The following is a 23,147-nucleotide window of genomic DNA, read 5'->3' as shown; positions in this document are numbered from 1 at the left end:
AAAAATTAAGAAAGAGTTTGGTTGCTTTGTAAAGCTGGATCAAGAGAAAACGTTTGACAGGATGGAGCTATTGCTTAATTTAAGATTGTGTAAACAAATGGGTTCTCTCCCCCAAGTCATAAATCATGCAAAAAAATGTTGTTAGTCATGCTATACGTACTGTCTGTATGGCAGACATTGTTAGTATGTAACCAACAGCCATTCCCCTCAACTTCCTTGTTAAGCAAACCTGCATTTTGGTCAGAAAGGTCAAGTACCCTGCCTAAGGATTGAGTCAGCCTTGACTCACATGTCTAAGTGAGTCATGGAGCTTGTTTCCCATTTGTCAGATTTTCCCAGACACCACTGCAGCCAGAAGTGATCATGTGACTCAGTTCTGCCCAATAACCCGTCGGTAGGAAGTCTGCTAGGGAGCATTTGTGAAATATTTTCCTGTTCAGATAAAATGCAAGGATTTACAGAAGGAAGTTTGTCCCCTTTGCCCATTTTCCCCTGCTCGGTATGCTGGTGTGATGAAGTGATGATTGGATCTGTATGGGGCAGCTCGTGTGACCTTGAAGTGACAAACAAGAGATAAAAAGCATATACGTAGAGACTGATAGAGTTTAATTTTGTAAAAAGTCTGTTTTGTTTGGAGTCTGGGTTTTGGAAGACATTATTGATCTGCTGACTTACACCATGGTTGCTCTTGGGTAAGATATTGTAGGTTTGATAATGCAATGAGAAATAGAACATGGAAATAACTAATTCGGGAAGCAAGAATTTCCTTATATGATAGCAGGGCAGACCATTTTGTGTGGTAGTTACCCTCTCTCCCAGCTAAATGGCAGTGAGCAGACAATTCTGATTTCCTCTAAGTTAGTGGTTTCTTTGTATTGACACCATCCTTTGACACCAAATTTGGAAATACTCTTGAGAAATAGGGGAGGGGAGGCATAGGAGAATTGCTAACTTGTCTCCCTGGGTTCGTGTACATTTAAAAAATATTTTTGCCAATTTGGTAGTAAGTGAAGGGCATAGTAAAATGAAACTAGCCAATTCTGAATTGTTCTCACCAATCTTTGAGCCCATACCAGCCTAATTCAACTACCCTCATGGTTTAAGCCTCTGAGAACTGGGTCATTTGTTACTTGTAGACCAAAGCATATTTAACGAATGCCAACAGAATTCCAACAAAGAGTGGCTGGATTGTAAAAGAGACAAGGGCCACTGGAGGGAGTGGCCAGTATCCAGGCACTCTCATTTTATATGTTGACAATGCCGATCAAATGAAAAATTACACAAATGAATAAGAGATAATGATGTACAGATATAGGAGAAAAGAATATGTAGATATTGACCTAAGTCCAGCCACGTCCTGGCACTAGAAGTGGTAGAAGTTCAATATAATGGCAAGAGTTGGAAGACCTGGGCTTAAAGCTCATCTCCACTGCTTACTAGTTGAGTGACTCTTAGTAGATAGATCACCTCTCTGAGCTTCAGACTCCTTATTTGTAAAAAGGGAATAATAATATCCACTTCATGGGGTGGTTGTGAGATAGTTTGAGATGTCATACAGTAAGTTGATGGTGGCCAGTATGTACTAGCTTCTGAACAATAGAGGATAATAAGCTGTTTTCACATCTGTGATGAATATAGAAAGTTGGGGCCTTTGAGAAAGTTGCTTAAACATCTTTGGACCTATATTTCATAATCCATAGAAATTAAAGGTTTGTACTAGATTTTTCTTTTTTTTTTCATTTTCTGGATTTATGCATCTATTTCTAACTATACAGGAACAAATTTCGTAAGTAGGGAAAGACAAAGAAAGAGAAATATGAAGAGAACGAAGCCTGTGGGAGACCGGCCCCTTCAACAGGAAAAGGGCTATAGGCAGATTTCACCTTTGTACTTTCCTTTGATCCTCACAGATCCCTGGCTGTGCCCCATCTCCCAATGGTGTTTTTTGAAAAGAGAGCTTCAGAGGGGATGCATAAAGTGAGTGGAGGGGAGGATTGAAGCAGTGGCTCATACACCAAGTTTTGTGTTTGGAGGTAAGAAAGCTTCTTGCTTCACATCTTGCTTCACACATGCACACACTGCAGTCTCAACACCACACAAGGGGGCACTGAGATGGGATTTTAACACTCTCTGCTGGGTCATCGTGCAGTCAAGTGTGGTGACACTGTATGTGGTTATTCTGACACCTGTAATACAGATTCTGCCAGGTGTGGTGGGAACTAGTGGGAACTTTAGGGAAATGGAGTGAGCAAAGTAAGCTGGGAGGCAAAAAGACACCTAGGGGAATTTTTGATGAGGATGTTATTGGACGTGCAAGTGAGGAATGAAAAGAACCAAGTAATACTGAACCCTGAGAGTGAGAGACTGTGAGAGATAATGAGAAGTGGTGGAATCTGTGAATCTTTGTGGGGATGGGTGTCTTAGATAAATGATGTTAAAGGATATTTTCATTCCAAAGTTGTGAAAACATACATTGTCTAGTGCTTAACATTTATTTCTCCAAAATTGCTAAAGACTCGCGGGCTCACCTTTAATTCTTCACTCTATTTCAGCCCCTAGAGCTGCTCAGTTACCATGTATTTATCCCTCTTTTGGTGCACTGCCTGGGATTCCTTATTGCGTGGTCCTGAATTCACACCTCATCATAGCCTTTCTTGTTTATGCCAGAAGCCATCAAACTCATCTCTCTGTGAGAGGGATTTCCCTCCACAATGATATCTGGAGTCATAACACTGTTACTAAGAGCAACTATTGCTCTAAATGTGCTATTAATATTAACTCATTTAGTCCTCCAAATAGCCCTGTAAGGCAGGTATTATTATTATTATTCCCATTTTACGGATGAAGATACTGAGGCAAAGTGACTCACCCAAGGTTACAGAGCAAGTAGGTGGTAGAGCCCGAATTCAAACCCAGGCTCTGCCTGGCTCCAAACCACTGTGCTATGTTGGATCTCCTTATGTGAGATGCTGTTTTCATGATGTTTCTTTCCAGCTTCAAAATTTAATCAATGTAGCAATCGATTAAAGTTTGCTCAGAGCTGTTTTTTTTTTTAAAAGCTGTGTCAAGGACTATGTCTTGTATCATAAACTAGGTTTAAAAGTTCTCTAACCACGATGAAGAGTGGCCCCCGCTTGCCACAACTAGGGAAGGCCCTCGCACAGAAACGAAAACCCAACATAGCAAAAATAAATTAATTAATTAATAAACTCCTATCCCCAACATCTTCTTTAAAAAAAAAAAAGTTCTCTAAGGCAAGAGCCAGGTCTTCTACATAAATCCAAGTTTTCCAGGTTTCAATTTTTCTCCTTTATAGCATAAAAAGAATTCCTAAGCTCTTGTACAGTTCTGGAGTTCTGTCCTGTTTTCTAGACGTGTTCGAACATGAGGCTAAGTGCTGGGAAGAAACAGATGGTTATTAAATATCCATTGGTTTGACTCATCCTGAAGTCCTGCCAAAGTCCAAACCAAAGACCAAGATTTGTGCAGTTTGATTAGAAATTATTTTAAAGGTTTATTATTTATTTATTTCCTTTATTCATTTTGGCCTGCGTTGGGTCTTAGTTGCGGCACGTGGGATCTTAGTTGAGGCATGCGGGATCTTTTGTTGTGACGTATGGGCTCTTCGTTGTGGTGCACGGGCTTCTCTCTAGTTGTGGCGTGTGGGTTTTCTCTTCTCTATTTGTGGTGTGCCGGCTCGAGGGCACGTGGGCTGTGCAGTTGTGGTGCGCGGGTTTCAGGGTGCGTGGGCTCTGTAGTTTGCGGCAAGCAGGCTCTCTGGTTGAGGTGTGCGAGCTCAGTAGTTGTGGTGCACTGGCATAGCTGCCCCGCAGCATGTGGGATCTTAGTTCCCTGACCAGAGATTGAACCCGCATCCCCTGCATTGTGAGGTGGATTCTTTATCACTGGACCACCAGGGAAGTCCCAATTATAAATTTTTGAAGCCTAGACTCACTGTAGGTTTTCAGCTCCTATTTTCCGTCATGGAAAAATGGAAGATAAGAATGATTGTTGGCTGAATTTGTCTGTCACTCAGCATCCCTTTCTAGTTTCAACTGCTTTGTCAACAGCCATGACTTGGGAGAGCAGGACTGGATTGTTCTTTGTGCAGGGAAGGTCTGGATCCGGAGTGTGCTTTAGACTTAAGGCAGCCCAAACCCAGGAGATGACCTTGAAAAATGATAGGGTTCAGTAGATCAGATGGTCATGAGCTGAGCATATTTGATTGGCTGCCTCCAGAATTAGACTACAGGATGGGGAGAAGAGTAGGTAATAGGAAGAAAGTAAGGAATGAGAGAGATGCCTTTAGAGGTGGAGGTAGGGAGAGAGAGAAAGAGGAAAATGAGAGAGACAGACAGACAGACACACTGAGAGAAGGAGAACAGAAAGGAGCCAGGCTGAGAGCTGTCCACATTCAGTGTAGCTTTTTATTACTTTGAATATACATACTTTTTGTCATTAAATTCATTTAATTAGCCATGTGGTAGTTACCCAAATCTGCCAGTGCAAATAGTACTTTGCATTAAAAACAAAACCAAACCATCTTTTCCTTAGAGATATCTGTTAAGCACCCTGTATCTTAAATTAATTGTAATTCAAGAGAGAACATTTATTAGATGTTTTCTTTTCTTTTTCTTTTTAACTCAAGAAACTATTTTAGAATAAGACTTCAAAGAATCTTCCAGGGGAAAAAAAAAATCCCACAACTCATGAATTATAAAGAAAAAAGGGTTTTGTCTTTAAAACAATATCTTATGCAATTAGGGGCCAAGTGAACTTAATTACCATGTGAATAATTCAAAGAAGCAGATTAACTGCAATAGGAAAAATTTTGGTCCAGTGTGGTCCTCCATATTCATGCAACTCAAACGATCTGTGATCTGATCCTGGAACAGTCAATTTAAGGTTCTGAAACCTGGTTGTTACATTCAACAGATATTTGTTGTTCACCTTCTATGTGTCCTTATAAGGAAACTGTCATGAAGTATTTTGGTCATTTAGTGTTCTTTTTGCTTTGCTTCTATTTACCCCTTTCCACTGGGGCAGGAACTGTAGACCTTCATTTCAGCATTTGCTTTCCCTCCATCCTCTTCATTTGCACCCCTGCAACCTTCCACTTTGCACCAGAGTGGGGCAGAAGAAAAGAGCATCAGCATGGCAGGAACGTGACTTGTCACTTTCAGCCAGGATTGAAGTTGCATAGCAGCGCTCCAACAAAGTGAATTCAATAAACATGTGTTGAGGGCGCTGCCTTGTAGTAGACCTCATGCCAGAGACTGTGGGGCAGTCAAAGAAACTAAAATACTGTAGTGTTTTCAGATATTGCATTAAATGGTAAAGACAACAGATCTGCGCATAAAGCACTGTAATATAAAACAAAGGGATGTGTGCCTTAACAGTGGCCCAAAGAAAGGCAAGAGGACAGATGAGGAACATAGACATGGAAAAGTGTCCCTGCAAACAGAATTTCAGATCTCCCTCTGAATAAAAATGACAGGCTATTCACAATTGAGGATGAAGGGCAGGTAGTAGGATGTCACACTAGGGGAAAACAGGATAAGTAAATGTCTGGAGGCGGAGAAGCGAATGCACAAGCAAAAGAGTGTGTGTTATCAAACTTAAAGATTCTTTTGGTGGCTGGGCACAATACACTGACATTGGAGTAGATGAAAGGCAGAGCTCTTTGTTACTTACAGCTACAAGGAGAGAAGGCTGTTTGTAGGGCCACACAAAGGGTTGCACCAGGGGACAGGGTAACACAAGCTAAGCTCTGGGTGGGGTTTGTGCATAGCAAGCAGAGTGGGTGTGGTAACTAGGTTTTGCAGGCTTCCTAGAGGATTGACTAATTTGAATAATTACATGGCTCTGGAGCATAGAGGCTTTCCTTAATTGTTTAGTACCTAGCCTGGGAATGTGGAAGCCTCATAAGGGGGTGCGGTTGGCGTGTATACCTAGTGGCCCTGGAGAGTGGGAGCCTGGTAAGCAAGGTGTTTGGTGTGCAGCTTAGCAAACTGCCCATGAAGGGGAATTGAGAATTTTTAGATATGACTTAAAAAGTAGATCAAGACAGCACTTGTGAAATATATTACAGTGTACATAAGCACATTGCACCTAGCTTGATTCAGGTTAGGGGAGAGGTAGGTGGGAAGGCATGAGTTAGGACATTGGATTATAAAACTAATTAGATAGAGAGCAAATCTTAGAGAACATTGAACCCCCGGGTAATAAATGGTGTTCTCATAGTAGGGTAAGAAATGTGATTTTCTTGAGTAAATAAGATAGATATAAAATATCAAATTTTCGTACAGTTTACCTTAAAAAAATGGACACATTAGGTGGCACAATATTATATGGAATTCTGTAACCCTGAAGAACATTATTTGATCAATGAAGCAGGAAATGTTAAAGCAATAGTATAACAAATTGCAGACATTTTACAATGACTGCTGTATACTTGTGAGATGAGATGAAGTTGTGAGGAGAGAAACTCTCATCCGAGAGACCAAAACTTCTCATTCCTGAATGCAAAAATTATTGTATTTGCCAACTGGAAAAATTGTTCATGTACTTATAGTGGTCCTCTTTGAAAATTACCATGCTAAAGTCCACTGAGCATCCAAGTTTCCAGATAAAGTTGTGAGATGATAGTTTCCATAAAGGCATAAGGAAGTTTTCGAAAACCTGGAAATTATTGATTCATGCTAATATTTGTTCTAAGCGGACAAAGTGAAAGTTTTAGTCCAACTAAAGCAAGTGCAGTGGATATAGTGGTGCACCACTCAGACCCACCCATTCAGGACAAACATGTGCTCATTCCCTCGATCGTTGCAAGTGTTGGCTGAGGATAGCTCACAGTTGAGTCTCTCCCGCAGACTTGTCCTTGGCCTGCAGGAGCTGATTCACCCAAGGTGAGATTCCCTGCCCATTGGCATTCTGTCTGTGAGGGTGTCTCTAGAAGACATTAGCATATGAATTGGTGGGCTGAGGAAACTAGATTGCTCTTCCCAGTGTGGGTGGGCATCATCCAGTCTGTTGAGTCAGGATAAAACAAAAAGGTGGAGGAACGGAGAATTCTCTCTCTTTCCCTGATTGCTGACCTAGGACATCAGTCTTTTCCTGCTCTTGGATTGGGACTTACACCATCAATTCTCCTGGGTCTCAGACCTTCTTGGTCCAGAACTACACCACCAGCTTTCCTGAACCTCCAGCTTGCAGACGTCTTTGCTTTCATAATCACATGAGCCAATTCTTCCTTATAATAAATAAATCTCCATCTATCTAGCTATCTTTCCTTCCTATTGGAGGTAGGTGATACACGTATCTTCGGTTGGTTCTGTCTCTCTGGAGAACACTGGATAATACGAAGGACAACCCTGGAGGGCCATCCTAGCTCTAGTGCCCCTACTCCTTTCAGCTTCCCTCTCCATGCTCCATCCTGCTTCCTTCAGTCTTCTACAGGTCAATGCTCCCAAGAGCACTTCCCAATAAATTCCGTGCACTCAGGTCTCCATCACACAGTCTATTTCAGAAAATCCAACCTATGACAAATGCATCTATAGAATGACTAAACAATTCCCGAAATAATGTATACATTCTGTAGTCTCCTGAAATTTCTACTATTCCAAATTGAGAGATGAGTTGTGAAAGAAAGAACATATATAGGTTTTTCAAAATTTTATCTATCCTTTAATATAAAAAAATTCGATGTTATTCAAATTATTCCAGACCATAGAAAAGGAGCAAAGGCCTCCTGATTCTTTTTATAAAGCTAGCATAACTTGAATACTAAAAGTTGATCAATATATTATAAAAAAGGAAAAACTATAATTTTCTATATGAATATAGATATAAAAATTCTGTATAGCATATACCAATTGATTCAAGCTGCATATTATGAGAACTGTATAATATAGACTTAGTAGAGTTTATTCTAAGACCATAAGGGTGGTTCAATATTAGGAAATCTATCAATGTAATTTATTACATCAACAAATTAAATGAAGAAAGTCAATGATTATATCAATAGATGCCTGAAAGCCATCGTAAAATTAAAGTCATTTCTAATAAAAATTCCAAGTAATTTAGAAATAAAGGAAACTGTTTAAGTATGATAGATTCTTTTTACTAAAACCCAATAGCAAACATTATAATAAAACGCAAAATAGCTGAAACTATTTCCATTAAAAAATAGAGCTGGTATCTTGTTAAATTTAATTGGTAATGAAATTGGTCACACCTTTCTCCTACCCTCGCCAATCTAGGGCATACTCCTAATGCAGTGACAGCAAGGATGTATTTAAACATCTCTTCATCCCATTATACTGAGACTTCCCAGAGGCAGGTGTAGGCCTTACAAATTTTTGTATCCTTTGTCCCTGACAGTTTCTGGCACAAAAAAATTTCTAGAAGGCACAAGCAATTGAATGAGCATAATAGTAGAATTTATACTTTACAAAAGACCATTTTCCCTTCACCACAAGAGAATTGTGAGATGCTGAGCATGCCATGAGCATAATTTGCAAAACTTTTTCAAAAAGTTATAATTATATCAGAATCAGGGAGTAGAGACCGATGAGCCCATTTTCACTTTTTATTTTATTTTTTCTTGAGATTTAAAAAATCTCACATAGTTTTATCATTTTTGAAACTCCTTTCATGATTGTTCTAGGATTTATTCATCGTATTTAGAAGTGAGCTGTGAACAGCTTGGAAATGCAATAATCCAAGTCATTTAGCTTAAGTCTATATACCTTAGAAACCATAACAAGATTAAAAACAAACAAACAAATGAAAACCCCCAAATTACTTGGGAAATGCTTCTCTAAAAGGAATTTCAGTTTCACATCCTTCCCACTTTCTAAAACCAAATTTTCTTTTAATATGTTTTTCTTTCAAAGTGGCTGTTTGAATCTGAGGACATCCACGTATTTAACTTCTCTAGAACCCTGAGTTATTTCACTTAGTATTAATGAGCCAGGCCCCTTTGCCCATACTTGCTGCTACCTATTTAGAAGCTAGTGCCTCCTCCTGTTGCATCTTTCTCTCAAGAGACAATAGATGTACTACCCTGAGATGGAAAACAGAGGTTGGATTCAGGATTTCACTCTGGAAGGGTGGCCATAGAATTAAGGGAGATTAAGGCAAGTTCCCCCAGGGTTCAAGGTTAAGGGAAGTTCATATATAATGCCCCCATTATATGAGAGAAGGATTGAAACATGTCTATGGGACTTAGCAGTAAGGATGATGTTACTGATCCTGGAGAGAGCAGTTTCAAAGAAGTGGTGTGGACCAAAGTCAAATGGCAGTGTGTTCATTCAGGAGTCAGTGGGGGCAGTGACAATTTTTAAAGAAGTTCAGCTAGGAAAGATAGGAGAGGTAGAGACAGAGACAGAGATAGAGATAGAGGCAGAGAAAGAGAGAGAGATGGGATGGAACCTTATCTCAGAGGCTTCCCATTCACCCAGCGTAGTGTAATTATCTCTTCTAATAAACGTGGTAACTTGATATCACAAAAGTTGCCTTCATAGTTCTTTACTCCATGTCTCCACTGCCATTTAGATTTAAAGACGTAAAAGCATAGCCTGTCGGGAAGTTTAAATTTGAATCTTGTGCTTTAAAGAGGCTTACTAATTTGCTTTGTTTATGAACTGAGACCCAATCTGTGTCATATATAGTCCCTCATATTTTCTTCCTGAGTGGAGAGAAACATCTTCCTGGCATCATCATCACTCTTTGATAGCTGGAGGCATCATCAAAAATTGAGATAATTACCCTTAACAGGAATAAATGAATTTTGAGTATAGAGGCTCCCACCTCTTAAAGCAGGGCAAAGGAGGTTAACAAAGCAGAGCGACTCTTGGCTGGAGGAGTGCACGTAAGTCACTCTTAACTGGAGGTTTCACCTTTGTTCCTCTGAGCAGCTGCCAGGGAACTTTCTACATGTGACTTGAGATAAACGAGCGAGTCAGGGAACAGTTTGCATCTCTAAGATGAACTGCTAGGCTATTCCTTTGAAATCCTAAAGGGGATGGTGGTGATTAAAGGTACATTTTTTACAACTTAATGTAAAAGACAGTTAAGAAGTCCTGAAGGAAGAGGCAGGGCTCAGGCAAGTCCACTACCAGTGACTCTGGGATGCTGTATTTCACGTTGTTTTCCTTGTTAATGCTAGAGGGAGGCTGATTTGGAAGCTACACCATAAGGAGAACTGTAGAGCATGAATCAAAGCGTCACTACTTTTTTGTTAAAGAACCAAGGAAGCAAAAGGAAGCCCTTGAAAGGAGAGTTATACGAACACACTTTCTTCTGCAATAATCTCTTCTACTCCTTGAGGGAGGAGACTGAGCCATCTTTCTTTCAAGTCTCTAGCTGCAATAGCTACTGTCAAGTGATGCCTTAGAATGCAGTCAGATGATGCCTTAGAAACAGTTCTGAGTGGAGAGTCAGGGATCTGAAGTTACAGGTCTAGCCTGTTCACTTCTCTGTCACTAATTTGGCGACTTTCGGCAAGACCCCTCAGAACTTCCTATTCTCCCATGTGTAAAATAGTAGAAAGCAAATGGCCACTGGGATTCTTGCCCGTTATGGGGTTCAAAGCATCTGGAAAGATGGACAAAAGAATGTATATCTGTAATAAAGAGGCTCAAAAGAAAACAGCTTCTTGCGTATTTTGCTTTGGGAATAGTATGTGCCATTTGATTATATGGAAAAAGAAAGAATGGGTGTGAAACCCAGACATTGGCGCATGCAGATAATAATATTCTTGTATAAAATTTTGGATAAACATTTATTATACACTTGCTTTTACCCCAAATATTTGGATTTCAATTTCTTAATCTTCTGGAATGCTGGAGATTACTTTTGGCATTTTCCCCATTCCTGGGGTACAACTTTATGCTATTTGAAGCAGAAATGGTTTCGGCCCCAAAATAGCACAGTTCCTGCTAATCAACTCAAAATCTTCCAAGGCACACAGGCTTTCGGAAGCCAGAACCAATTTTTCTGGACAGGGAGTATATTTGCTCAGTCCATGAAATTGAGATCAAACTTGGATATTATTTTCCAGATCCTAGTCTTTGCAAAGCAGACGGAGAATACCCTGATGGCATGAGATGTTTGGTGAATAGCAAACTCTCTAAACATTTTCTTAGGAACCACATTTTGTCCTGTGAATACATTAGGTAGGTCGTGTGTATATTTTCATGAACTTCTTTTATGCTTAGTGTGGGGCATGGCACATATTCAGCACTCAGAAATATTTGTTGAATAAATGAATGAATGCATACATATATGGCATTTAAAAGAGACTGTGAAACCTATCATTAGGCATTTTCCTAATTAAAATTTAATTATTGCTATCAATTTTTATCTATTATGTATATAAAAGGATTGACAGTTAATGAATTTCTGAGTAGATTCTTCTGAACTCTTCTTGAGATGGTCTTATTAACTTTGAAAGGCTTCTAATGGCATTTGGCTTTCTTAAAAAAAAATCAAGAAATAAGAGAATCACTCTGGTTATCCAGACATCTATGGGCTGGTCAGAGAATGATTTAATCTGGGAATAGCTTCCCAAATTAAGTGACCTCTCTGAGAGGCCTTTCTCAGTTAAAACCTTCTTGAGTCCCTGATGGTACTATTTGAATTGTGGCCACACTTAGATTCAGAGAGAGATCTGGAAAGGAAAAGTATTGATTAAAGGAGGGTCTGATCACTTTTGACACTAAAAGAGCACATTCAATGATATGAGTAGTAGGTGCTAACTATTTATTTATTATTCTGGCCTCTGATTAAAAATGTGAGAGAAGAATCCTCTCTGTATTCCATGGGCTGCAACTTGGCAATATTTAATTTTGATCAACTGTTTTCCTTTTTGATTCAGACAACTTTTCCTGGAGGCTTTGCCTATGGGAAATAAGTGCTGAGATTCCTCGCTAGAATGGAGGTTTCCTCTGATCATTGAATGAATCCACTGAAGGTGTGCACTACAGGCAACTCTCAGATTGGGACCAGAATGTCTAAAGGACCTTTTTGCATTTTTTTTTTGCGGTATGCGGGCCTCTCACCGCCATGGCCTCTGCTGTTGTGGAGCACAGGCTCTGGACGCGCAGGCTCAGCGGCCATGGCTCACGGGCCCAGCCACTCCGTGGCACGTGGCATCTTCCCGGACCGGGGCACGAACTCGTGTCCCCTGCATCGGCAGGCGGACTCTCAACCACTGCGCCACCAGGGAAGCCCCCTCTTTGCATCTTGACAGTTGACATTTGTAGGTTGAAATCATTCCAGGTCTGTTTGATCACACATGTTTATTAGAAGAGTAAGATGTTTATTTTTCCCCCTAGAACACCAGGGTTAATCAGCCAATCCAACACCCTCGTTTTATGATGTGAAACTGAGGCCTGGAGAGGTGAAGTTACTTGACCAAGGGCACTATTAACTAGAACTGGAATTCAAGTCTCCTGATGTTTTTGAAATTTGTAACAGGCTGTACTGCCACTTCTTAGCAAATTTTATATAAGTTCAGTACTTTTACTGAGGTTTTACTTGAGGTAGAAAATGGTATTTTGAAGAGCTCTCAAAGTGTGACTATTCCTGTTCTACGATTTTTTCCTAATAAGTCATAAGCTCATATAGCTCAGGATACCTTCTTTCTTTGAATCTGACCCCAGGTCATAAATGCAACAACTAATCTGTGTATAACTACAAGGACAGCTGCAGCAGCTTTTGGTGTGGTAGCAGGGTCAGATTCTAAGGATATATAGACTAACAAGTCTGCAAGTAAACTTTGGGACATTGAACTTGTTTGCCTCATTTTCAGTTCTTATCCAGTTGATCTTCACCTTGGTGAAGGGCTGCAGACTTTGACTTCAAATCAAGTCCTCACACCCTGGTTCTTGCCCTCTAGGATTGGATGAGGGGGGGCGGGGGGGGGTGGGGAGTTGTCTGGTCACCAGCGCTTACCAGACCCAGTCTCAGCATTTCCCCTGGGGCAGGGTGTTGCTGCCTGCTGCACTCTCCCAGCATGGTAGGAAGGCAGATACTAAAGTGATGAGGCTGCACAGAGCCTCTGAAGCCATCTTGGGCACACTGTCTCACCTTTCTGTGTCTTGGTTTCTTCATCTGTTAATGGGTATAATAATAGTGTCTAAAGAATAGGGATATGTGGAATGATAGGCAGGTTTGTCCAAAAATGGCCTTGAGTGACTGTTCCAGATTGTCTGGTGCAAGCTGGCTCAGACTGCCTGTTTGTGCTAGATGAATCTCATGCTTTATGAAGACAGAGCAATAGGCTGTAGCGCCCTCTGCTGGAGCAGGGTCTTTTTATTGGTGCAGAGTGCCTCCAAACAGGGCCCTCTGCAGAATGCTACAAAATCAGTCTGTTGTCCAAAATCAGAATCTGTTGTCCTGGGCTTCCCTGGTGGCGCAGTGGTTGAGAGTCCACCTGCCGATGCAGGGGACACGGGTTCGTGCCCCGGCCAGGGAGGATCCCACATGCCGCGGAGCGGCTGGTCCCGTGAGCCATGGCCACTGAGCCTGCGCGTCCGGAGCCTGTGCTCCGCGATGGGAGAGGCCACAACAGTGAGAGGCCCGCGTAATGCAAAAAAAAAAAAAAAAAAAAAAATCGGTTGTCCTGATGTCCAAGTGATGCTTTTAGTGTTTACCCCAAACCCTCAGAGTATTAGGCTGTTGTAAGGATTCAATTAATACATAAGAACCACTAAGGACAGTGCCTGATGTTCTTAGCTTTCAAAGGGACATAATCATTCAATTGAAAGTACCATAGTGAGATAACAGATGTAAAAGCCATTTGTAAACTATTTAGTGCACACATCCAAGTATTAGCTCTTATTATTATGTAGCTGTATCTGTTTTTTGTATCATAAAATTCTCTTCATCCAACCTGCGGTATAAAAAGAAATGGGGGCCATGTCAATATTTACTGGAGAATGGAAAGAAATGGGGTGTATATAATAGTGAACAGTTAGGCAGGAGGACTTCCCAATTAATTGTTTTTCCTCCCAATATTAACGTCCTTATTTTTAAAGGATCTACATGAGTTGGAAGAATTAGACTTGTGTTCTGTCTTAGGATGAGAAGATTCCTTTTTTCTCCTCACTCAGTAACTACCAAAAATCACATCTTTGCCTTCCCACAGAAGGTGGTTAAAAACTCAATTCTTTCTTCCTCATACTTTCAGATGTATAAATATATCATTATTGCTCTAACACAATCTCAATATGAATATAAGAAGGATAAATTCCTGCTAAAAATACCACCAGGTTGCTACTGCCTAGAATAAGAAGTATGTCAATAAGCTTGGAACATGAATCTGATTATCTCAAGCTATGTGTACATGAGGGCTCTACAGTGGCTGCAGCATCAAGGAAAAGACTCAATTGACTAAAATTACCCATGAACAACACCTCCAGAATCCTGAGAGCCAGGTTTGATTCCCATCCTTCCCTCACCCTCCACATGGAGTCTTTTCATTTCTACCATCAGTACATCTTTTTTTTTTTTTAACATCTTTATTGGAGTATAATTGCTTTACAATGGTGTGTTAGTTTCTGCTTCATAACAAAGTGAATCAGCTATACATATACATATATCCCCATATCTCCTCCCTCTTGCATCTCCCTCCCTCCCTCCCTATCCCACCCCTCTAGGTGGACACAAAGCACCGAGCTGATCTCCCTGTGCTATGCGGCTGATTCCCACTAGCTATCTGTTTTACATGTGGTAGTGTATATATGTCCATGCCACTCTCTCATTTCGTCCCAGCTTACCCTTCCCCCTCCCCGTGTCCTCAAGTCCATTTTCTATGTCTCCATATTTATTCCTGTCCTGCCCCTACGTTCTTCAGAACCAATTTTTTTTTTCAGATTCCATATATATGTGTTAGCATACATCCACCATCAGTGCATCTTAAGGCCATTCACTTCTCTGCGTTACCTCCACTGCTGTCTTAGCCTAAGCTCCGTCATCTCCCACATGAACTACCACAAAAGCCTTCTGTCTCATCTCTCTGCTTATATTTTCGTCCCACTTCAACTAATTCTCTACAAAGAAGTTAGAGTAATCTTTTAAAACATAACATGTTTTAAAACATGTCTCTCCCTGTCTCTGGTAGCCTTTCACTTCAATACGGCCTACAAAGACCTGCGTGAACTCAGCCCTTGTGCGGGAAAGTGCAGCTACACTGGCTTTCTTTTAGTTTCTTCTTTAGTTCCTGCAAAGTGTTAGGCGCTCAGAGTGTTTGCACATGCTGCTCTTCTTTACAGGACTACTTTCTCCCCATTTTCCTTCTAGATCCTCTTTACTCCCCTGCTAGTGTCAGCTCACATGCCTTCTCTGAGACGCGCGCGCGCGCACACACACACACACACACACACACACACACACACACACCACACTCCCATCTAAATAAGGTCCCCTCCTTTATCCTCTATTTGAGTACTCTGGCCTTTTCATCCACTACACTTAGAGTATATAAATGTATCTGTATTTGCCAGTGCATTTATTTAATAGTTTTCTTCCTCAGTGGATGGCAAGATCCAAGAGGACAGGGACCATGTCTGTTTTGTTCACTTATGAGTACTTAGTATTTAGCACAGTGCCTGGCGCATTGTAGGTGCTCAGGAGACTTTGATAAGTGAACGCATATTCACATGGTTACAAGTTGTCATAGTATGCTCTAAAAGCTGAGGAGACTCAGGGATTTCCATTGACCTAGCAGTCTGGTGTGTACAGAAGGCGAATGTATGGAACCCATTGAGAACCCTGGACTCTAGATCTATCAGACCTCAGGCAAGTTACTAAATTTCTTTGAACCTATTTTTATCATTGATAAGTTGGGGAAAATAAAGTATCATAATACTCTCCTTTTCCACCCCTTGGAAGCATTGTGAGGATCAAATGAGAGACTTGTTATACTAGTGCTTTAGAACCTTAAAATATTTATACAGATTTACATTTTGTAATTTTAAATGGAAAATTTTGTCTGAAAGCAGAATAGGAAAAGAAGGAAATGCAGACAGAACAAGGAGGGACAAATGGAATGACAGTCAAGAGGTCACTGGGAAATGAGGACAGTGGTCTGGAATTTGTTGTCCGTCCTTTTAAATACCATTGTTCGAGAAAGCCCAAACCAATCAAATCAATCAGAAAGCACTTATCATATGTAGATTTTAAGGCTGCTTCCATCTTTGGCAAATTTCCTCACAAATGAGTCCCACTCGAGTGAGAGCAGATGTTATCTGCATTTTTAAACTTCTTAGATCTTCAGGATTTTGAATATTGTATCAACATGCAATACTTACTTTTGTCACATGTTTTTTCGTATCTTTCCCAATTTTTCTTTCCTTTGGTAAATTATATGCTAATTTCTAAACCTGTATGAATTCTTTTATGATGTTAATGATTCCTTTTCTTATGCCCATTTAATATACCTAATTCTGAAATTCTCAACTCATCAGGCAGTTTAAGCAAAACTTATAAAACATGCACTATAATCTGCCTCATTGCATTTACTGTAGATGATTTTAGCTCAGCGGGTATTGGTTAAGCCTTAGCTGTAAGGTTTAATAGTGACATCATTCGACTCCTGATTTCACAGTGGATTTATGTGATGACCATCATACTTATTTCTGGCCTGAAACACTGTACAGCTCAAGTATGATGGAGAAACCTCATCTTTGGTTTCCAAATGAGAAAGAAGTCACCATGAATGTAACACTTTAATTAGCTGTCATTTTTTCAAATAATGAATCAAGGAAGTGTCTTATTTCATTTGCTCTGAATTTAAACTCTTTAAAGAAAATGTAGATTTGGCATGTAGGAGGTGCTCCAGGTATACTTATGAATTCACCCATCTGTTTATTTGGTAAACTACTTATAATGTGCCAGAATTATTCTAGGTGCTAGGCATTAAAAAAAGCAAACAAGATGACACTTGACTTTTTTTTTAACTTTGCTATTCATTTTCATCTTTGACGTAGATTTCAGTTAGGTAAAATTCATAAAAATCAGACTCGGTAAGAAGATTGTTGATCGTCTAGAGACTTATTAGGCCATTAACGATGCTTGATGGTTGATTCCCAATGCAGGTTTGCAAAACCTGGGTTGTCACTAGTCACACACTAGTGTACACAGCCCCTCACACACCTAACCACTTGTTTAAATTCACTTTAATTTTCCAAAAATAAGGATGCCACATAGTACCTTATTGACAGGCTATATTAGTCGGGATACTGGTTTGGCCACTTTAACAGAAACCATAACAGCAGTGGTTTAAACTAGATAGAGGTTTCTTTCTTTCATATATAAAAGTCTAGGTTGGCAGGGTGTTCCCGGGGAAGGTTATCCAGGGATCCAGAGTTCTTTCTGTTTTGCGATTCTCATCCTCTAGGGCATTGCCCTTCAACAGCCTTGCTACCACATTTCTGTGCTCCAGCCACTAGGAAGGGGAAAGATAAAGTGGAAGACACAGTTTGATTTCAAAAACATAACCTATGATTTGCTCAGGTTACTTCTTCTCACACCCCATGGTATAGACTATGTCATTTGACTACACCAAGCCACAAGAGAGGCTGGCAAAGTTAGTCGTTAGTTGAGCAATTAGTTGTGGCCAGCAGAAGTCAGGAAAAAGAGTAAAATGGATTCTGGGGAAAAACTAATAATCTTTAGAAGATGTCCTGATTCCCTCTCCCACCTGCCACATATAAGGAGATTTTGATTTTATTTTATAAAACAAATTTAAATATAAAAATGTTATATAAAGTTTTAGAATACTCATGATCCCAACATCCATGATCTACAAAGGTTTTATCCTACTTTTTGGCTGAGTCCCAGGGCGTGAAAGTTCAAACTCCCTGCATAACTTCACTTGTCCTCTTTAGTCTTAAAAACTAGTAGTATGGGCATTTCCCCCCTCACCAGTCAGGGACATGCCCATTGGGAGAAAGAGGGCTACAGCAGAAGCAGCCTGTTACTGACAAATTATATGAAGTTTTACATACTCATTAAAAGGTATGTAAATGGTAGCATATCTGGAGCTGGGGCTGAATTTGATCACCTCAGTAGCTGAATCCTCCTTGCAATCATTTATTATTTCTCTCTGAAATCAACCTTGGCTTCCGGAGACTCCTTTGAGTATTCATTTATTCATTCACTCAGTCAATATTTATTGAATAGCTGCTGTGTGCATGGCACTGTGCTGTCTGTTGGAGGGGTGTGGATAAAAGAGTGAAAAAATAAACAGATCCTTTCGATCACAGTACCTGCCATCAGAAAGAGAAGACAAAGGATCTACACACTTAATTAATCCTGTAATGTGTGATGAATATCAAAGCTATGGGGAGGGTGGCAATTCAGAAGCAGACACAATCTTACCTAGTGTGGTGATCTGCTATAGGAAAGAAATGGCTGGTTAGAATGTAGAAGTTTTTTTAAGGTAATGGCAATAGAAGACTCTCTAGGAAGTGGGAACAATATGAAGAAAGTGGTAGAGTTGGCGAATCTAGGAGTGATATTACCCAGGCTGAGATTCTTCTAACCTAGGAGACAGGTGGGAGCCCTGAATGGCATGGTAGACACAGATGGTGACCTCTTAAGGCAGCTCTGTGAAGTGGTGCTGGGGCAGGCATCTTGAGGATTGTGTCTCCAAACTCACGCTACCTGTCCACTCCACAGGCTCCCAAGCCACAGTGCCCTGCGCAGGGACTCTCAAGGCCAACTTCCATGTCCTCACGTGCCTTCTCAATGTCCCTGCAGTCTCCCTCCCTTCCAGCATAATTGAGCTCATTATTTCTGTATGTAAATGAAAAGTATTTTAAGGCTTGGCTCTCCGAGTTAACTTCCAAACATCAACATGGTCCAATACACTTCTTCTTGAAAAATAGAAGGTTCAGTGTGTTGCATTTTTATTCTTAATTTTGTTTTTGTTTAACTTGCAAATGACAAATCTTCCTCTACTGTAAAGCATAGGAGGACTTGTCCTTCTGCCACTGTTTGGGCAAGTTCTGTGAAAACAGACAGACAGATGTGATTTAGGAAAGTAAATTATCCAAAGGTCACTTAATAAACATATATAAAAGAAGACTACTTTTATAATCTTTCAGAGTTCTCAAAAGTGAGACTCTCATGAGTTAACTTCTCAGATATAGGAGAAACACCAAATCCTCAGAGTGTCCAACAGTCTTAAAAGTTAAGTAAAAACATTTGAATTTCCATGCTGAGCATAGAGTATTCTGCATGTGACTCTTGCCTAAAACAGTGCTGGAACCTGAAACAGAAAAGAGGCAAAATTTTAAAATGGTATTAAAATGATAATTTCTCTCCAGTATTTCCACTCTTAACAGTTTCTGAACTCACTGAGTTGAAAAGAATGGTTTCAACTTTGCCACAATAGGACAACGTCTGACTTTCAGTCTGGAAGAAGTTATTGATTTTGATTTACATGTAAATGAGGCTCCTTGCAGATAGAAGACTTAAGAGATGTCCTAGCAGGACATACAGATGCTGACAGAGGAGGAATCCAAAACAGAGAGAAGGAATAGGAGGGCCTACCAAGTAGCTGGTTATCTGGGTCTTATCTTCTCATCTCAGATCTCAACAGGGATAAATGCTAGTCTGGGTGAAATGATTTGGCCTCCCAGGAAGAAAGGGAGTAGAACAACCCAAGGTGGCATGGATACCTTTACCATTATTTATGAGGTTTAAAGCTGAGTGAGGAAGCCCCAAGAAATTTTAATGTAGGTCTCTTCTCTAGGTGGGAAATGCACAGTCACCTAGTGAGAGTGAGTGGGAACAGCTGAGTGCTTTCTGATTTCATAACCAAAGCCCTGTTTACTTATTTATCGGCTCTCTTCTAAGTATCTAAGGCTGAATGTGTAGATCGTTTGTGGGGCAATTTGGTGAGTAACAGACCCATGAACAATAGATCAGCATTAATATTCAAATTAGACTCTTCTAACCTTTCCTACTCCTCTGTTAAACGCTTCTTGAAAACTTCTGTCTCCCAGGATATTACCGTGTATCGGAGGAAGATTTGTGTGTGTGTGCCAAACAACATTTGGTAGACTATCGAAATAGACTCATTTTGTCAGTTAGGTTGACTTGCTTCAGTCCAGCTGAATGAGTGAAGCTGGGAAGGAAGGAAGGAAGGTGGATCTCAAATTTCAGCTCAGCTGACTCCAAGTACCCATGGGATGAGTTCAAGGCAAATATCTTGATATATGATGGGTTTGCAGCCGAAGCAGATAGCTTGTGCTGCTTTCCGACAGGCCCATTTCGAAACACCTATAAGCTGTTTTTCACAATGAGGATAAAGCAGCAGTTCCTGGGAGACTTAAAATGACCTGCAAGCAGACAGAAGATGCCTGTGTTTGGCTGTAGTTTTTTATCCTTTGTATTGATTTCTGATGGTCAAGCCCCATGTCTTTGGGAAACCTACAATACAGTTCTCTACAGTAATACACATTCATCCTAACTAGATAAGACCTTCTGTAACTTCTGAGACAGAGGTGTCTCGGGTTTGTGGGCCCCTAGAATTGGTAGCTCTTGCTTGTGTCTATCGTGGAGTATCTTTCATGAAGCCAGCAGAAGCAGCTCCTGGGACACTATTAACCTCGTTTTCCACTATGGGTCTCGTGCTATGAGTGTGTAGAAGAAAAATATGATGGGATGGAGGGACCAAATAATGAAAAGAAAAAAATTTCTTTTATAGACACAGCCTGAGGAAATCCCATTCAAACTCTGTTAGATAACCTGGAGACCGATGAGTCCATCAACTTGGTAACAGTGACAGTGACTAGAAATGATCCTCACTGACTGAGCCTCACACCCATGTTCTGAGCAGGAGAAGGCTGTTGTATGATTATTCTAGCATTTTCTCATTGACTAAAGGGCAATGTGAACTTACTGTACTTAGGAGAGAGGAAGCATGACTTGGCTAATATTGCAGAGGACTTAGTTTCACAGCCTGGCATCTTGACAATTTCCCCAATCAACTTTGTATAGATTGTATCAACATCCACCTCTATAGCTTCTTAATCCTGCAGCTCTTCAACCCTTCTGAGGACTGACCTCCTCCAAGATGTTGACACCAAGTTCAGGAACCTGCCATTCTCTGTCCCCTCTTAGTCTCTGGCTATCTCTTCACTTTTCCATACATTTTTTTCCTCAAAAGCATCTTCCCATGGCCACCACTGGAGCACACTTCCCCTCTGGAGTATAATCTCTCGAGAGAGTTTAGGCTTTTATTGTAGATGAGAATAAACTATGAATTGAAGAAGGAGCATATGCTTTTCATACTGAAAAAATATTCCCAAGGCAATGAAATACAAAAGACTTGGAAACCTGCTTAGAGTGAGGGGTGGGGAGGGGCGCATGGGAAATACAAAGAGAACAAACAAAACACCTCAAAAATTGTTCTGTCATACCAGTAAATTTCAATTTAATTCAACAAAAATTTATTTTGTACCTTCTGTATGCTAACCAAAGAGACATCATGATTAAGGGTACGTGAGCTTGAGTGAACAGGTTGTGTTTAAAGATCAAAAGAGTGCCCAAGATGGTCAATATATAAGCCACAGCAAGTGGTGATGGTGGTGGAGGGGGAGAGGTTCATGGGAGGAACAATGAGTAGGGCCTAGCCAGATCATAAGGGACTCTGAGTACCCAGAGTTTGCTTATGATGTTATAATCAACAGATGCTATGGAAATATTTTAAATCAGAGACTTGATAAGATCACGTCTGTGTTTTTAAAGAAGACCCTGGTCACACTGTGGAGGATGAGTTAGAAGGAGGCAATGAGTCCAGTTATGAAGCTTTGCTTCTTGGGAGATGATAGAGCCAGTCTCCCACCAAGATTCATTTTATTTGCAGGGCGTGGGGCAAGAGTACAAATGGAGACCACTTCCCCACTCCCAAGACCCCACTCCACCAAGGCCTACCCTCTTTTCTTCCCATCTCCTGTTCAGGGCACTCACATGCCTGCATCCACATGTCCCGGCTCCATCTGTCTGCCCCCCAACCCCCATCCCACAAACAGCTAGCTCTTTGTCGCAGCTCAGACCTGGGGGCATGCACATGGGTTGCATTGTCCGCTCTCAGAAGGATACTCACTTGTAGGAGTCTGTACAAGCCCCCAAATGTATTCTGGGCTATTTGGGCTGGGAATTCCAGATCACAGGTACCCAGAATGTGGTTTACAATCGGGTATGGGCTCCAGATCGGCACATACCCTTCACCCTTTGGACTCCTAGCTCTTGCCCCATAGCAGACCCAGACAGGGCCCCTGAAAAGGGCCCTAGTTGCCTGGGCTCTGGATTTAAGGGAGGTACTGGCAAAAGATCCAAAGTGTATTTTTAGGAAATACACCCATTACCAATGTGTAGAGAAGCCACACAGAAAAAGCACACCTTAGTATACCTGAATATGAATTAGACAAAAAAATGATGCCTCTGACTACGGTCTGGTTGCCATCATGCTATTCTCTTGTTATAAAGAGAGAATGCTAGAGAGATAATAACAAAGATTCCATGCTCTTCTAATAGACTCTCAGAAGGATTCCAGTTACTTTTTTCTCCTTCCTTAATTGGCCAAGGCGTTAGCAGATTGAATTTCCTCTTTATCTGTCCATTGGATAAAAAGGTCTAAAAGAAAACCAAGAGTTCTTGCAGAATGCAACAGATCTCAGTGTACCAATTCAATTCCATTGTGAATGTTTACCGCATTCTCAATGCAAGACATTCCCTACCTCGATCCACACCCAGCAGCTCTTACTTCTCTTTACAGAACCATTGCTTTAAGTATCTATATAATGGTGTATGTGTGGTTGTGTGTGTGAGTGTGTGTGTGTGAGAGAGAGAGAGAGGGGGAGAGAGAGAGAGAGAGAGAGAGAGAGAGAGAGCAAGGATGAGAGGATAAAACAAAAATGCTCTGGAAAAGGAAGTTCCCTCTTTATTATCCTCTTTCCATTTGTCCAACAGTAATATAGAGATGAGTATTAGAGGAGCAAAGTTCTAGTTCTGAAACCCAATAACTACCCAGTGACATGAACCCGTCACTCACCTTCTCTGTTTATTTTCTTCTTTTGCAAGATGGGAGTAGCACATTGAACCAAATGAAAAGTGAGGCTGCCTTT

Source organism: Leucopleurus acutus (genome assembly GCF_964270905.1).
Source record: "Leucopleurus acutus genome assembly, chromosome: 7".
Lineage (NCBI taxonomy): Eukaryota > Metazoa > Chordata > Mammalia > Artiodactyla > Delphinidae > Leucopleurus > Leucopleurus acutus.
Note: the sequence above shows the minus strand (reverse complement) of the source record.